This window comes from Olea europaea, unplaced genomic scaffold (genome assembly GCF_002742605.1).
Source record: "Olea europaea var. sylvestris unplaced genomic scaffold, O_europaea_v1 scaffold87, whole genome shotgun sequence".
Lineage (NCBI taxonomy): Eukaryota > Viridiplantae > Streptophyta > Magnoliopsida > Lamiales > Oleaceae > Olea > Olea europaea.
In genome coordinates, this window is record NW_019267155.1 from 473,387 (window position 1) to 488,333 (window position 14,947).

Sequence of the window (14,947 nt, forward strand, 5' to 3'; positions counted from 1 at the left end):
AATAACAATAACAATAACAATAACAATAACAATAACAATAACAATAACAATAACAATAACAATAACAATAACAATAACAATAACAATAACAATAACAATAACAATAACAATAACAATAACAATAACAATAACAATAACAATAACAATAACAATAACAATAACAATAACAATAACAATAACAATAACAATAACAATAACAATAACAATAACAATAACAATAACAATAACAATAACAATAACAATAACAATAACAATAACAATAACAATAACAATAATAATAATAATAATAATAATAATAATAATAATAATAATAATAATTGAGCAAAATATATTAAAGGATGCATCGGCATTTTTCCCAGACTGAGTCTAAATGCTAAACTATGTGCAAGAAGAAAGATCTTTGCCGAATTCAGAGAGAACAAGAAAATTTTGAAGTTTGGCCCAGGCCCAAACACGAGAGATATTCCATTTGCAATTATGGTTTGCTATTACTTAGGGTAAGGGTTAGCAGATGATATAGAAGAAGAGAGGAGAAAATAGATAAATGAGGTCGGCTTCTCTGCATTAATGAAAGAAGAACACGAATAATTTTCTCTTAGCGTTTTGTTTATTTATAGTGGTAATCCAGTGTAGTAGTTGGTGCAACACACCAGGAGTAAAGCCATAATAATTAAAAGAATGGTTTCAGGGGAACACCATGGATTCTTGGTTTGACACTATGCCATAGAACTGTCTGGTTCCCAATATAGATTAACCAGAAACTTTTCTTTTTTTCAATTTTGTCCAATTTAGATCCAGTTGATATCCAGCATTTTTACCATTCCAAATAATTAATCTCTTGCTCATTAGACTCTCTTAATAACTGACTATATTGTTCATTTTAAAAGCCATGCATAATTGGATTATTTAAATTTGTTGAAATTATAAATGTAAATAAATACTCTTCTTTAAAAAGTTTAACTATTATACATGGGCGGACCTAGAACAATACGTTAGAGTGGAGTTAGAACAATATGTTAGGGGGCTAAATTAAAAAAATAAATCAACATACGAATTAAATTAAGACAAACAACAAAATACAAGTTAAAACTCATTCAATCACTACTAAGAAAAGTGATTTCAAATATAAAGTTGCAACATACCAAGAGGATTCCATTTGACTCAAAGTTCTCAACCACAACTAAAGGTTAAAAAAAAAATCCTCCAAAGTCTTGAAAGGATAAATACCCCTTTCATATATCACAAATCCATTAGTAAAGCAAACAATGAAGTTATAAGGCTCTATTTGGGATTGCTATTTAGAGACCAAACTCCGTATTTTCTAACAAGCATAGCTGTTCTAAGTGTTGGGTTAACTTTAAAAAACTGATTATGAAAAAAATTGTACCATATGGCAGCAAATTTTAAGATGTAGTCGAATTCTGATTTTAGCATTTCCAAGACCTCACGAATAAAATTTAAATCTTCACTGTCATATGCTTGTGGGTAAGTATTTATTAATATTCTAATAAAATTTTCACTAATGATGATAATATAAAATGACATTACTATAATCAATGCCTATTTTAGTGAATGTATATGGGCGCAACAATAACACAACTTTTTTTTACCAATCGCTCAAATGCTGAGTTTGAAACATACATAAATTCTAAAATAAAAGTTAACTAACACTTCTTCAGCGGCTAACTAAAATCACACCAACACAAAGCCAAGCCTAGAAAGCAAATTTCAAAAATTTGATAGTTAAAAGGAGAAATCCATTAACAAAATCAAAGAAGATGCCATTGGAATTATTCCATCCTCTTCATTGCTTTTGCCCAAATTTTCTTTTTCCCCTTCCAAGGAAGAAAACAAAGAAATATTTAAACTTTTTTCTTTTCTGCATTGAGTTCTTAAACGAACATTACTTTAATTCAGGGGTGGAGCCACCAGGGGTCTAGTTGGGGCAGCCACTGGATTTTGGTCCTGAGTATTTCACCTATTACATTTGAGGGCCGACCAGTTCTTTAAGGCATGCAGAAAATCATAAACAACCGCATAGAAAATTTAAGAGAAACTTTGTTGAAAACCCCACTGTTGCTAGAGGAAGATTACCATCAAGAAACAATAATTTTGGAAAATAAATAAGTTATAAGGACTTGAGTTGAGATTAAATAATTCACAACAATCAATCGAGTGCGATTTCAACATAAAAAGCCCGTTTTTACACTAATAAAATCCGATACCACCTTCCAATTTCGTTGATGAAGAAGTAGAGTCAGAAATCACTGCAACGCAACTTATTGGTGACGGTTGATTTCTCCCTTTTTGCCTCTCCCCCAGTTTTTAGCGTATTACCGAGGAAGACAACCTCAGCAGCATGTACCCTTTTGCTCCATGAATAACAGAAACGGACGACATTAGTTGTAGTGGGCCTCCTAATTGGGCTTTACGAGATTATTTCCCATTTTAATCCCTTTTTGTTTGGACCTCAATCCAGTAATAACTAATAAATAAAAAAAAAAATAAACCTATCAAATCTTTGACTTTTACTCTGACAGATTAAGTGATGAATAAAAAAAATTTTAAATCAGATGTTTAGGAATTTAATTAAATTCAAAATTTTCAAAAATTTATTTATAATTTTTCTAATATTTTCTGATAATATTTTCAAATTTATAATAACTTAAACAAGATGTTCTCAATTTTTTTTTCTTTTTTTGAGAGGGAGTGTGGATCGCTCACTTGATTTGTAAAAATAATGTTTATCTTTCCATTTACACGGATGGTCACAAATTCATTATCACAAGTATGCAATATAAAAGAGATATGATTCATACGAGCTATAGTAGCATGTTGCTAAACATCCCATCAAATATCACAATCGTCATAATTGACAGTCATTTACGTCTACATGGACAATCGTCGCATGCAGTTGTCGCTATTCTTTAAGACAACATTACAATTGCTTTTTACATCTCACGTGAATTCATGATATATGAATTTTTTTCAATTATATTATAAAGAACGAATTAGAGTCACAATTAGCTTTCGTTAAAACAATTCATCAAATATGATACTGATATGTAAAAAATTTACATGCCACACGATAAAAATCACCGTATACTTCAATTTTTCTTCTAACGAATCTTCTAATCTATGAACCTACCAAACCCTTCCACTACATAATATTCTAACATATATTTTTTTGTTTTATTTTGAAGTGATCTAATTTTAGCAATTTTTGTGAAATGTTTTTCTCATTTATCAAAATGTAAAGTTAATTATAGGAATTATCAGTTTTTCTCTAAAAATATTTTTCCATTTCATTATGGTCCAATATCTAATAATGTACTCTAACTCAATTATTATAAAATAATTGTCCAAAAATATGCTTAACACAATCACTTTGAGTGAATCGATCATAATTGCACCAATCAGCACAAAATATTAAAACATCTGAAAAATATATGGACTAACAATGTAGAACCCGTATTTGGGGTAAAGACTAGGGAGAGAAATGTATGGAAGTAAATAAGTTAAAAAAAAATTATGTGATTCTCAAATTTTGTCCACCAATTTTTTCAAAATATTCAATTTCATCATTCATTTTATAGATAAATGTTGCGCCACCACATGTGACAAGTCCACTGAGGCCCCTTTGTCGATTACTGGACTTGTCGACCCACTTCAATTGGAAAATCACATCAGTCGAAGCGGTCCGTTGTCAAGGACGAAGCCCTGAAACTAAACTCATTTGTTTGTTGAGGTGATAAAGCTCGACACAGACCAAAGCCGAAGCCCAACTATAACAAGCAACGACCCACGAATGAGGATTCTAAATTTATATGGGAAATCCTTTTGGAATGATTGATAAAACTTTTATAATGAGTAAAATGTTTTGTCTTGTCAATTTATATAATAAGGTGGCTACTCTTTGTAATAGCATTAAATGCGCCATAGGCTAGGGAAGCCAAATTGATGTCTAGGATTGTATGCTTCGGGCAAGGAGATGAGATCACGCGAATTTTCATCCAATGGACGTCGTTTCATTTGTAACACTATAAATACTCCCTGCATGTATCATTTGAAAACTAATACAACTCAATAAACTTGAACCTACTGTTTGTCAAATATACACCGGACTTTGTTTGAGTTTTGTTTACTTTACTTTTTTCAAATCATTAACGATCGTTTATTATCAAATTGATCTTAGAATATATTGCCAAATCTTGAACATATTCGTCTCATGTTATAAAACATCTCCCACTTCCTAACTTGGAGTATTTTTCAGTTAGCATCCCGTCTATGTGTCGAAATTTGCTTAGTGTACATGAGTAAGATCGGTATCGGTTGTCTACGTCACCCTAACGGAAAAACGAGGTCAACACTATCTACATGTTAATTTCATTAAAATTTTATTAAATATTTACTGATTTAAATTTGATATGTAATTATTGAATATTTGGTAAAGTAAACTATTTGCAATTTTCAATGGACATTAGTATTTAAATAAATTCCTCTACTGCTTTGAAAAAAAAAGAGTATACGTGCCCTTTCTATGTATTTGAGATCTAATATTTTGACTAGTTAATGAAAATCAATAATAGTTTATAGTGAATGAACAGACAAATTAGAAAAAAAATACATAATCGAAGAAAATAAAAATCAAGAATGTTTAACTATCTCATCGTCGAAACATTTACTTAGCATTGTTCTCTTGTTGTGAACTGGATAGTTGGTCAGTGTGGTGCTTTTTCTTTTTCAAAGCAATAGCGATAATTTACATTTGCTCAATCAATAAATTATCAATAAATATAATTAGACAGGCTGAGGATCATTTTTGGATAAACATGTTCAAAATAAGTGGGATCGATATTTTTCAGAACACGATTGATCAATCATCTAGAAACTCTAGAATCTACACATAATGATAATGCACGTAGTCCCATTTCGTTGGAATTCGTGCCTCGTCGTCATATTTTCTCTCTAATTCCATTGTTGACACCCTTATCATCTTATCTGTCAAATAACCTACTTCGAGAATAATGTTCTTGTTGTTGGCACTACGTGTGTTCTATCGAATAAACATACTTCAAGAATATTAATCTTGCTCTTGACGTTATAACATTGAGGGGTTGTTTGAGCCACATTTTCTTCAAAAAAATGCATTTTCAAATAGTGTTGTGATGGGAAATGTGTAGTTAAAAAATAAAGAAAAATTTTGGGTTTGTATGTAATATTATTTTATTGAAAAATGTGATTGAAATGAAGTCAAATCACTGTTGCAAAATGTATTTTAATGAAAAATGGAGCTCAAACACAGGTTGAATCCGTCAAACAAAACTACTTCGAAAATACTACACGCTCGACATATTCACTTCCACTATTTGATTTAATTCTTAGTATTTATGAAGTAAGAAGCAATAAATCGACAAAGGAAAATAAGTAATACAAGCTTGCTTATATATGTTATTGAAATTATTTCGAATGATAAGTTGAAGTCAAATATCCAAGGTGACTAAGTCATCTAGGCCCTATTTAGTATTGACTTAAATCAAAGTCAAACAATCAATTTTAATCACACATATTTCATGGGTCTCACAACTTTTAAACTACACATTTTAAAAACTTTTATCAAAACCTGCTAAAAATCTAATTTTAATTCCCACTGATCAGAGCCTAATTTGTATCGTGCTCTTTTGGTCATTCATATATGCACACCCTCTCTTTAAAAACACGTTTCTCCCTCCTCTGTGTATCTTGCTTTATATGTCCCAACACCGATTGTATAAGCAAAAAAAGTGAGTGCATTTACAATTATTTAGGTTGAAATTCATTTAATTTAGTTCATTTTGCTTACTCTTACTATATATTCACCCCACTTGCTCCTATAAATGCTCGCATTTTCATGTTCTCAATTCCATCACAAGTTCTAGTTCAAGCAATGCTCGTGTTAGAGTTTTCACAGAGCTGTATGTTCTGTTTATAGGTTTCATAATTGGACTTTTTTTCTTCATTTTTACTCGTTACGATTCTGTGAAACAGCGAAATGGCGATATGGATCTGCCAATTTCCACATTCAGGTGACTTTCAGCATCCATTGCTCTTTAATTGGAAGTTTTCGGATCACGAATTTGTTGAACCCTAAAGGATTGTAGTGAATTATATTACTGACGCAATATCAAGTAATGAAGATCGCAATAAGAAACAAGATTTAAAATAAAGAAATTAACAAAGAGAGTTAATCGCAAACGCAAAACGTTTTATTAATTGACAATATGGAGAGAAATAAAAGAATTTGACAATTCTTGCTTGAACAAAACTGAAAGAGAAAATCACTATTTATAGGTACATGTCATAACATAAAGATGGTAATAATGTGGAATAAGGAAATAATATGTTTCCATAAAAAATCATGTGAAATATAAGAATTTTTTTTTCCCACATAAAAATAAGGAAATAATTTATTTCCAAAAAAATTCACCCTAATTTGGGTCACAAATCCAACAATCTCCACATTGACCCAAATCCCGGTGCAACGAATGAAACTCCAAGATTTCTAATCCGTCTGCATCGAAATAGCCAATCTCCTCGACACAATAACCAAAACTCTCCAAACCAAATAATTGTCTTCTGCAAGGCATCCACAAGCGACATCTAAACTCAAATCATGGTTCCCAAAATTTCACAAAGGAATTACTATTGACCAAACATGATCGAAGCACACTTTGTAACAGAAACCATAACACATGCTAGATCAGAAAGCCCATTGCTAAAACTGTCACCTTTAGTGTCTCCAAAAACATCCCAAACACTGTTAACACTACGATACCTACGTTCCATGAGTCCAACCATAGCAAATGAACAGTGCATCAACTGAAATTGGTAGCAAAGCGAAATCACCAACGCTCTCTCTAGCAATGTTCTTAACCAACTCAGAGCCCACCACAAAAGGTACTTTATCAAACTGTATATACATCACAGTACTAAACTTGTCTAAATGTCTCTTAACTGGTTTCTGCTCCCATCTGCAAGATGTACAACTGAGACCTTCTTTGTCTCTCAAGTACAACCCGGACACCCCTTCGAACCTTACTGACTCTACCTTCATCAGAGAATTTATACCCTTTTGTATCCAGAGCACTTAGCGAGATGAGATTCTGTTTCAAGTCTGGAACATGTTGAACCTGCACAATTATTCTGACCATCCCATCCTGCAACCTTAGTTTGACTCGATCGATTCCAGCAATACGACAATACCCGTTGTGCTCCATTACAACTCCACCTTGCTTGACAATTTCATATGTCTGAAAGAAATTTCGATTGGAACACATATGATGCGAACATGCCGAATCGATAATCCACTCCTCACCAGGTTTAGACTCCACATCAGATACCACGGTCAACAACACATCACCGTCATCCGAAAAATTCTTGACAACATTAGTCACGCTCGAATTACAGAATTGCCCATATAATTTACAGCTAAATCACCTTTAACCTATAACTTGTCACAATCCTTCTTTACATGTCCTTTTCTCCTGCAGTAAAAGCAGTACAAATTACTGAAGTTCGTCCTCGATCTACCCCTTCATCGATCACCATGAGATACCAGAGCTTCTTCATCCCTCGATGTAACTCCAACCAAATGTTTCAGCTTCTCCTTTGAGTGCAAAGCATTATAGACGTCTTCTATAGTCAAAGTATCCCGACTATATAGAATGGTGTCCCGAAACAACGCAGAAGAGTCAGGCAGCGAATATAATAGGATCAAGGCAATATCCTCTTCATCATACTCAACCTCCAACATTTTCAAATCTGCAACAATTTCCTTGAAAACGACAATATGGTCTTCCAACAACCCTCATTCCGCCATACGATGGGAATACATCTTCTGCTTTAGAGCCAGTTTACTGGTAAGACTCTTGATCATATATAACTATTACAGTATTAACCACTAAGCAACTGATGTTTTCTCCTTCAAGACATCTTGCAGAATATTATTGGATAGATGAAAATGAATCAACGACAAAACCTTCTGATCCCTCTGTTGTCTAATTAGTTGGCATCTCCTCAAAACCCAACAACATATCATCCAAATCCAACTTCACCAAAATAACTCTCATCTTTACTTGCCACAAAGAAAACCTTGTATTGCGATCCAATTGCGGAATATCATACTTCAAAGCAGCCGTCTCTGAAAACCTCAACCAATCCACAATAAGAATCAAGCTCTGATACCACTTGTTGGACCCAGAAGAATTGTAGTGAATGAGATTAATGACACGATATTAAATAATGAAGATCGCAACAAGAAACAAGATTTAAAAGTAAAGAAATTAATAAAGAGAGTTAATCGCAGAAGCACGACGTTTTATTAATGGACAATATGGAGAGAAATACAAGAAAATAGAAATAATGTGGAATAAGGAAATAATATGCTTCCATAAAAAATCACGTGAAATATAAGGAAGAAATTTTTTTCACATGAAAGTAAGGAAACAATCTATTTTAAAAAAAAAAAAAAAAAAAAGAAGAAATCCACCCTCATTTCAGTCACAAACCCAACAAAATTTGTGTTGAAGTGATTTTTAATGCCGTTTTAGCGGCAGTTAAACAAAGTTTTAGTCTTCTTGTGTGGCATGAATTCCCAATTTTCTGATGAATTTTATAGTTGATTGTGTTGACCCCAAAAAATGTTGCCAACAGATGTCGGACCCACCCGCGCACACATGAGCAAAGGTCCTACACGCTAAGACATGTGGATGGTCTAAAACGAACGGATCAAGGGCGTGAGAGTAGCTCAACGACGCGGGACGAGAACATTAGGAATCTGGCGGGATGTTCGTAATCCGATTGTATAATAATTACCAATCGGTGCTAATGAATGTGCATATAAACATGTATGAACTCGTATTGTGTTGCAAGACAATGTGAAAGAGAGAATAAAATGTGGTTTCTTGTATTGATTCTTGCATTAGTTCTTTAATGTTACACAAGGGCAGTATTTATAGTGGTACATGTGAAATGGCAGCCCTTAGATGAGGTAGCACGTGGCATCATCTCTTTAATCCAAATATCTAATCCTAGACATCATCCTTGACTTGCTAGCTTGCTGCACATTTATTGCTTATGCAGAGCCCCCATGCTAGTGATAAGACTTGACATGTACACTTGACAAACGTTCTATCAATCATTCAGACTAGATCTTTATGTAGAAGATCTCTTGGGAAAAGTGATCATGGAAGACGTTCCTTCATGGTTCGGAGGCTTCTGCTTCGGCATCAGATTCAAAGCTTCTACCACTCGCGTAATACTTCCGCTTTAGGGCTTCAGCTATCTTCACAAGCCTCGGTATATGGGCCTCGACACGAAGGGCCTCGGCCATACATGCCACCTCGATTAGAGCGCAACGTGGTTCAGATTGAGTGGGCCATAGGCCCAAGTAGATTGGCCAAGTATGACAACACGTAACAATAGTCCCCCAAGTCCAAGTATAGTCATTTATGTAATGTGTTGACTTTAATGAAGTAAAGCCAATGGGTTGGGTAAAAATTGAAAGAATTTTTGAACCCCAAATAAAAGTCCCCCAAGTCCAAGTATAGATATTTATATCATGGTTGGAGTTAGAAATGTACTGTTGTGGGTGAATGATGAAGAAGCCAAGGTGGTGGGATGAACTGAATGTACGAGGTTAGTGAGAATTGAAAGATGAAGATGAGCCGAGGTGGTTGGGAAATCGAACCTGCGAGGCTAGATGGCTGAATGTTGAAGATGAAATTGAGGTGGTTGGGAAACCGAACCTGCGAGGCTTGATGGCTGAATGTTGAAGATGAAGCTGAAGTGGTTGGAAAATCGAACCTATGAGGCTTGATGGCTGGATTTTGAAGATGAAGCCGAGGTGGTTGGGAAACCGAACCTGCGAGGCTTGATAGCTGAATTTTGAAGATGAAGTCGAGGTGGTTGGAAAACCAAACCTGCGAGACTTGATGACTGAATTTTGAAGATGAAGCTGAGGTGGTTGGGTAACCGAACCTGCGAGACTTGATGACTGAATTTTGAAGATGAAGCCGAGGTGGTTAGGTAACCGAACCTGCGAGGCTTGATGGCTGAATTTTGAAGATGAAGCCGAGGTGGTTGGAAAATCGAACCTGCGAGACTTGATGGCTGAATTTTGAAGATGAAGCCGAGGTGGTTGGAAAATCAAACCTGCGAGGCTTATGGCTGCTTGATGGCTGAATTTTGAAGATGAAGCTGAGGTGGTTGGAAAATCGAACCTGCGAGGCTTGATGGCGGAATGTTGAAGATGAAGCCGAGGTTCATTGACAATAATTGTTCCTTGGCAGTTGTGTCAATGATTTGATGTTTTGCGCATGTTTTCGAGAAAAGGTGGCTGAACCGTTACAACTTCCAAGGCACCTACTGCCGTCGAATTAAAATCGTAATTATTAGAACAGTTAGAGCTTCTAGAATCAGACATGTTGGATGAGGTGCATGAGAGACACGTATAAATCTGAGGCGTAGGTTTGAAAAATCGTTTGAATTCTACGCCTCAGATTTGATTTAAAATGAAGGGTCCAGATTGAATGAGTTTCGATCTGATGGTGGGGGTTCGTCCTGGCCCTTTATAAAAAGTGAGAGAACTCCCTTTTTCTGGATTTTCCAACACTTCCAATCTGATTTCCTCTCTTAGAACTTAAACATTCCGGTGTTGAGGCTGTCCGTTCACTATTTTTCCGGCACATTCTGTTTGCGTAGTTTTCAGTAGGTATTTTTCACAGAAAATTCTCCTTTCACTACGTTGTTAGTCATTTCTGAGATGGAGTCCACTTCGAGTAGGGAGTTGGTCACTTAGCGTCATTGGGCCATGGGGTTAGTCATAGGGGGGATTCCGAGGTGGATAGGTATGCTATGACCGAGGAGCCAGTAGACTATAGCGAAGAGTGGGGAGTGTCTAGGGTGCCTTCAAATATGATAGGGAAGAGGTTGGGGGAGATTAGGGAGAGGTACTGTGTGCCTCACTATGTGGAAATGTTAGTTCCCGAAGCCCATGAGTGGGCCTGTTATCCGAGGCCCAACTGTGTGGCGGTGAGTGAATACCTATTTAAGGCAGGTTGCATCTTCCTCTGCACCCCTTCTTTAGGACGATGCTGAGGAACTTCATGCTGTCGTCGACCCAGGTTCTACCAAACGGGTGGAGCCAGTTGGTCGGCTCGCACTTCTATGGAAGGAAGTATCACTTGGGGAGGACATACCTCTCCACGTCTTCTTGACCCTATTCCAGTCTAGGGTAATAGGGAAGGAGTCGAAGGGGTGGGATTACCAAAGTCCTTGGGGGGCTCATGCACAATTTGTGGTGGGACTGCCTTCTTCTATCAAGGGGTGGAAGGAGTCATGGTTTTGGGTGCGAGGTAGGTGGCAGGCAGTGGAGGGGGACAAAGCCCTAGCTTGCACAGTACCGACCCAGTACTACAAAGCTCGTGAGTCTCCCAACCCAAGTTTGTAATTTGTATTAAAATTTTTATTTTTCTAACTGTTGAAGCGTCCTTTGTAGATAGTAGTACGAGGTTCGAGTTGAGCAGGGAGGAGTTTGAGGTGATAGAGGACATTTACAAGAAACCTCTGAAGCTTCGCCACTTCGACCATCTCATCGACAGAAGTCGCTATTTCCTCGATTTTGAGCTAATGGCCTCGAAGGGTACGAAGCTCCCACACTTGTATATTTTTGTGTTTTCGTTTTAATACTGACGCACTGTGTTCTGTAGACAAGTTTAAGAGGAAGGTGTACCCAACTCCTGACATGGCGTCCATACTTAAGGCAACCTCTACTATGAAGGCGAGGCACCTAAAGCCTGGGTCACCTGGCGCCAAGGAGGTCCGAGGCAGAGTGGAGCATCTTTCCAAGGACAGCACATCGCAGGCTTTCAAAGAGGGGACCCCCCAGAGGCCAGAAAAGTCCAAGGAGCCTTGGGGGAAGGAGAAAGTCCCTATGGAGCCGAAAAAGAGGAAGCTAGTGCACGTCTCCAGCTCGTCTGGCAAATTTGGGACTTCTGTGTCCCATGAAGGCAAAGAAGTCGGGCAGCTAAAGCTACTGGAAGCCGCCTCGAAAGCGGTTACGATTGAAATATTTAGGCGTGTCAAGGCTGAAGAGGCAAGGGAGGAGGCTGCAAGGAGGCAAGCTGAGGTGACCGAGGAGGAGGCTGCCAAACAGAAGCCTGCTCAAGTGCAAGGGAAGTCTCCGAGCTTCCTTGCCGGCAGAGAGGAGCCTCTGGTCCCAGCTTTGATGGAGGCCCTACCACCTGAGATCCGAGGCGCTACTGAAAGTTTTTATAAATTCTGGACGGATCGGTGGTAGCTGCACACCTCAGCCTGTGATGCCACAGAGTTGACGAGGGCTCTTGTGAGCCAAAGTGTTAGAACTTTTGGCCTCACACTAGAATGCAGGGAGCCCCTCATTGACTTTCAGACGAGGACCACTACCTTAGAGAGGAAGATGACCTCCCTTGCAGAAGAACTAAAGGCAGCTAGGGCCGAGGCTGAGGAAGCTAGGGCCCAAAAACATGGGGAGCATTTTCATGCCTTTCTTCCGGCTGCGGGGGCATTGGAGATGGAGGCTATGGCCTTGTCCAAGGCTGGTAAGCCTGCTGTTGCCTAAGTCTCGGTTCAGCGGGGCTAATTCTGTCAAATACACTGCCTGCCCTTCTATGTATTAACTCTTGCTCATACGGAGGTGGAAAGTTATCATGGTTCAATGGGACCTCGGTGGGTCGGCCAGAAGCGTAGTTGGAGGAAACATCAACTTCCACTTCCCTTTCAAATGGGCTTCTACCTCGGCTATAGTTCGGCGAGCTAGTTCTATGACTTTGAATTTCATCTTCTTGCTGGTAGTGCTCTTGAGAGGCGTATGGAGGAATGGGAAAGCCTCCCTGGCCCTGCATTTGGGCCATGAGCTCCCTAATAGCCTAGTTTTGGCTAGCAATATCCCTCATATTGACCGCCATGGCAGCCATTTCTCTTAACAGTCGTACCGTCGCCCGCATTCCACATCTTTTTTGGTGGTGGTGGAGTCTTTGTCGAGCTGCTGGGTGATAAGTATGTTTTTACACACGTATTTGGTTCACAAACATGACTTAAACATGGATAAAATGGTTGAATTGTGGCTTAATCCTATTAAATTCATGCAATGTAGGTATCTTAATGGAAATTGTGGAATTCAAGAGAAAAGAACCGGAGAAGGACCAAAACGCAACAAAGTGATAGTTCGAGGACCAAAGGTGCAAATATTGAGAAGTTGAGCTAAATGCAAAACGAGAGTGAAAACATGCCAGGTATGAGCTCAATGACAAAGCAAAACAATTGGAAGAAGAAAGTATTGAAGAGGGACTGAAATGAAGACAATTGAAAGTTGGAGGACTAAAGCGCAAATACTCAAAAGATGTGCCGAATGAGGGGCATGAGAATTGATGGTGTTAATCATCAATTGGAACATTGAATCGGCATTTTGTTCCATCGATTCGTTGAATTTGCGAAATTAGGGTTTTTAATAGTCAATTGGGGATTCGAGTTCTTAATGATTTCATTTCGATCCATTTCAATACATTAGTTCTAAAATTGCATATTTACATTTCAATTGCGTGTTTATTTCATTCAATTAGTGAAATTTCAAAATTAGGGTTTCTAATTTTGAAATTAGGGTTTCCTTTGCAATTAGGGCTTCAAATTGGGGATTTCTTCCAATTTTAGGGCTTTTCACATTTAAACCAAATTTTCATTCAATTAGATTCGGTTAAGGTCACATTGGTCTAATTAGAGCTAATTTAATCCTCGTGGGAACGATACTTGGACTCATAGTCCATTTTTACTACTTGTTAACGAACCGTACACTTGCGGTGGGTTTTAAAATCGAAAAGAAATATTTCGTCAACAAGTTTTTGGCGCCGTTGCCGGGGATTAGATTTTGGATTTAATTCTATCTTTTGTGACACTAATTCGAACTTATTCATTTTAGTACTTGTTAATTTTATTAGGTTTATTTAATTATTGTTTATATTGACTTTGTGTGTTAATTTTGCCATATCAGGGCTTGCATGCAAGGAGCACCTGATCAATACTTGGTCCCTATAGATCCAGAGATTGAACGCACATTCCATCACAGGCAAAGGGAAGCAAGAGTGGTACAACAAATGGCTAACGAGTAAAATCGACCGGGAATTCCACTCAACGAAGGTGTGGCAGTGGAAGAGGATAGAAATACGGTACTTGGGGATTTCATGACACCATTGGTGGTGCAAAGTCAATCTAGTATTGTATATCCTCCATTTGGGCAACCGAACTTCCAACTGAAGACAAACGTGATTCAACTGTTTCAGAATGGGCATCAATACCATGGGATGGCTAGTGAGAATCCGCATACACACATATCTCGATTTCTTGATATGTGTCAACACTTCAGATACCAAGGTATCTCTGATGATGCCATAAGACTGCGTTTGTTCCCGCACACCTTAAGGGATAAAGCACTCGAATGGCTGGATTCACTCCCTGTCGGAAGCATCACCACTTGGAACGAGCTAGCTCATAAATTCTGCACCAAGTTCTTCTCGCCAACTAAAGTAGCTAAAATGCGGCATGACATCTCAATATTCAACCAGATCGAGTCAGAGTCATTTGAAGAGGCATGGAACCGTTTCAAGAACATGTTAAGGAAGTGCCCGCAACATGGCTTTGACAAGAAGACCCAGATCAGATTTTTCTACACTGGATTACTCCCATCATTCAAGAGTATGGTGGATGCATCATCTGACGGGTCTATCTCTACAAGAACAATTGACGGAGCATGGGAACTGTTTGAGAGAATGACAATAATTTCGGCCATGTGGTCTACAGATCGAGTGGTTCAGAAGAGAACGCCGGGGGTTTATGAAGTAGATACTTACTCAGCATTATCCGCAAAGATAGACTCCTT

The 14,947-nt window shown here is 37.6% G+C and overlaps 1 protein-coding gene across 1 annotated transcript in view; it reads right to left on the reverse strand.

Annotated features, from left to right (window-relative positions):
- The window catches only part of LOC111392011 (serine/threonine-protein kinase rio2-like), an 18,073-nt gene extending 15,684 nt beyond the window's left edge, over window positions 1–2,389 (reverse strand). The window contains exon 1 of the mRNA XM_023017299.1: window positions 2,229–2,389. The gene's annotated coding sequence lies outside the window, so the exon portion shown is untranslated. The remainder of the gene's footprint in view (window positions 1–2,228) is intronic.
- Between the last annotated feature and the right edge of the window lie 12,558 nt (window positions 2,390–14,947).